The sequence below is a fragment of the Clavelina lepadiformis genome, chromosome 1, assembly GCF_947623445.1.
Source record: "Clavelina lepadiformis chromosome 1, kaClaLepa1.1, whole genome shotgun sequence".
NCBI lineage: Eukaryota > Metazoa > Chordata > Ascidiacea > Aplousobranchia > Clavelinidae > Clavelina > Clavelina lepadiformis.
Genome location: NC_135240.1, coordinates 3,804,276 through 3,807,492, shown reverse-complemented (window position 1 = coordinate 3,807,492; position 3,217 = coordinate 3,804,276). Strand labels below are relative to the sequence as shown.

The 3,217-nt window shown below is 40.0% G+C and overlaps 1 long non-coding RNA gene across 1 annotated transcript; it reads right to left on the bottom strand.

Moving 5' to 3' along the window:
* Positions 1-772: 772 nt before the first annotated feature.
* LOC143470174 (uncharacterized) lies at positions 773-1,718 on the bottom strand. The gene is made up of 5 exons (XR_013119314.1): positions 1,429-1,718; positions 1,274-1,356; positions 1,047-1,178; positions 887-956; positions 773-806 (listed from the first exon to the last, which is right to left on the bottom strand). It is a non-coding gene; the product is annotated as an uncharacterized LOC143470174 (long non-coding RNA).
* Positions 1,719-3,217: the final 1,499 nt, after the last annotated feature.

The following is a 3,217-nucleotide window of genomic DNA, read 5'->3' as shown; positions in this document are numbered from 1 at the left end:
GAATAAGCCAAAACGTAAAACAGATCCAAAACTAAAAACTGAGAGAAGTACTAGCAAGTCCTGAAGGGACAAGCCCTTGCAGAGCCTCGCCAGCCCGAGCAGCCAGGACGATTTGAACCAAGCTTAACCTTTTATGTCATACACGTCTGCCAATCAGCTAACGCCATGTTATTATTACACTGCTACCATAAAACCACGTATTGCATACATTCTACGTCATCTAAACATTTCATCAAGTACACTCCAACTTTACGCCGTGAAAACAATGCTACTTGAAATACTTGTATCTGCGTCCAATATGTCGGTTTAGAATTTCTTGTTTGAATAACTGCTTAACGACGATAAACACGTCTGTTTAAACATTTAATTAATTCCAGCTGAAGAAAATACAAAGAATCATGCAAATGCCAATTTGTATAATATTATTGCAATTATTAAATTATCACGAACGCTGTATGGCATTGCAAAAACGAGTAGTTAAAAGAAAAATCAAGGTTACGCATAAGTGTAAAATACTCGCAAACGCCACAAAGCAAGACACAAAACATAAAAGGAAAACGGGTATAGAATCAGGACAAATTATTTTAAACGTAAATTCTCAGACGTTTCCGAATAAAATTTACGTTGTTTAATCCCAGTCATCCTCATCGTCTCCAAATCCAGAAGGTTCTGCATATATTATAGAATTAATATATTACAGACAAGTGTATATGTTACTGGAGATTGTATCTATTAAAAAGTGCCATATTTCTTCACTTAGATGAAAAATTTACCATTGTTTTGTGCCGCTGAACGTCCATCAAATCCTGCAATAACACATCAATTTACAACTGTCTTATATTTCTCCAAGTTTAATTGTAATTGACGCAGCAGAAGTCACACTTACCGCCGCCATCGTTGTAATCATAGTCACCCGTTGATCGTGAGCCGAAGTCATCATTGCCGCCACCAAAGCCCTAGCAAACATTGAAGTTCAAGATAAATTGAAAACGCAAATAAACAGCAAAAATAATTACAAACGGATAGAAAGTGACAACCAACTTTACCTGGTTTTGTTTTGCTCGGCGTCCTCCGCGACGAGCATCACGTCCACCGAATTCACCTCTATCTGCACCAAAACTAGAGCCAACTGCCGATTCCGCACAACTCTCCAGCCAGGGCGGCACGTCTTGCACTGCCTGTGTTTGAGAAACTGGTTATTGCACGCGCCTACCAAACAACTAGTTACTTTAATACATGATGTGAGATTATCATTTCATCAATAGGCACTAACCTCTGACAAAACCTTTACAAGTGATCTTGCTAACTGGGCATCCTTAGTGTTGTCATAGAAAGAATGATGCTGATCATATGATGCTGAAAAGTTTCATGGTAGTTGTTGTGTGAAATGACGAATTGGTTTCTGGTTTTGTAATGAGTCAGAATTACCTTTAAACCAGTGGTTCCCAATGTTTTTTTAGTCGCGGACCCCTTTTAATAAATTTTCAAGCCTGCGGACCCGTACCTAAAATTTGCCAAGAATTCAATCAGAAAATGTCTTGTTATTTAATGCATAACCTACTATTGAGAGATATTTACTGTAATATCGGATATACTTGAGAGCTGCTGCAAATTTCAATGAAATAGTGTCTTAAAATATTTATGATTCTCTTCTTTCGTTGTACAAACAATAGAGAAATAAAGTAGCCTACATGCAACCAAGAAACTCACGGACCCCAGGTTGGGAACCACTGCTTTAAACCCTTTTGAACTTGTTTTTACTTGTTTCCTCACAGAAGTAACCGCGTTTCTCACGCTCCCAGGAGAATTCATTAGTTGCAACCGGACCCACAATCTCCATGGCAACCTGGCCGACTTGAGGGCGCTAGTTGCCGCTAACCAGAAGTTAAGTGTCTTTGTGACGTCACAACTGTATCAATCACAGACATTTCAACGAAGCTTTCTGTTTAGAGTATCCACCTGGTCCAGGAGCTCATATCGAGAAGCGCGACAACCGATTTCGAGGGGACATCCCCTATGGTGATAAACAAGTTGAACGCGCCGAGAGCGATCCGCAAGTCTGCCATCATCTACTGCCTCAGGTGCATGGTGGGCTACGACGTCCCACTTAACCAGGGCTGCCTCGCCCCTATCCACCTCCAAATACCCAAGTGGTCCCTACTCGACCCCGACTATCAGATATCCGGTCGTCCTCAAGAACTTCCAGCTTCTCTCGGGCACTGGCAGAGACGGGGTTTTGAGGAAGATTCTCTTTTGAAACAATTTAACGCTGTCAGTGTCGTTTATTAAACTCTGTTCTAGCAACTGTTTTGATTTTTTAAAGTTACTGAATTTTTTCAAAACTTTACGTTTTTAAGCCACATTTTGAATTTTTGATGCACTCGTAGACAATATTTTTTGTGTCACTCGCAAAATAACCGCGGTGTAGTTTCAAACCTATTCAAACCTTGTCACGTGCATCAGCCTCAGCACTGCTTCTACAAGTTTTAATTTTGAAACAATTTTGCGAGATAATTCACTGAAATCGAAATGCAGCTTATTCCAACACCAGCCAGACACAAAATCCAGCTCCATGCGACCTGATGCGTGTTGTTGAAGCTTCCCGACTACTTTTGAGTGACCTTGCAGCCCAGCATTGGAGAGATCGCATTCTCGTCCTTACTCCACATACAAGCCTGATGCGGAGAAATGCGGTTATTGATCTGCGGCTATTTATAAATACAGACATAAACTAAATAACATGTTCACCTGACTCTACAGCTACCACCGGAAACATCTAACGCAAATTAAAGGTTTCTGACTTGAAATAATAAAAAATTGGCTGGGCGGCCATTTATCAAAGACAACTAAAGCATGTGCAAAGAAACCATGACCTCAAAAATGGTACACGGTTGGACAAACGCATACAATTAACAAATTATACGAGTCAATAGAAGAGAAAACTTTGGCAGGGAGGAATTATAACAGAAATTCGAGTGAAAGAAGAAATTAATAAATAGTGAACAATCATTAAAACCGCAGCGGGTGACGGCAAAAGCAACGATCCAGGACGTTATCAATTTTAAAGTGGCTATTGTAGTGCTTTACTTTAATTTTAATGGTAGCGATTTGAGGACTGACCCAACATAAAAAAATAAGGCGCCGCCTACAGCAAAATCGGGAAATGTTTCCGCTGTGCTATCTGAAGTTAAGTTTTAAAACACGTTCTTTTGATAAA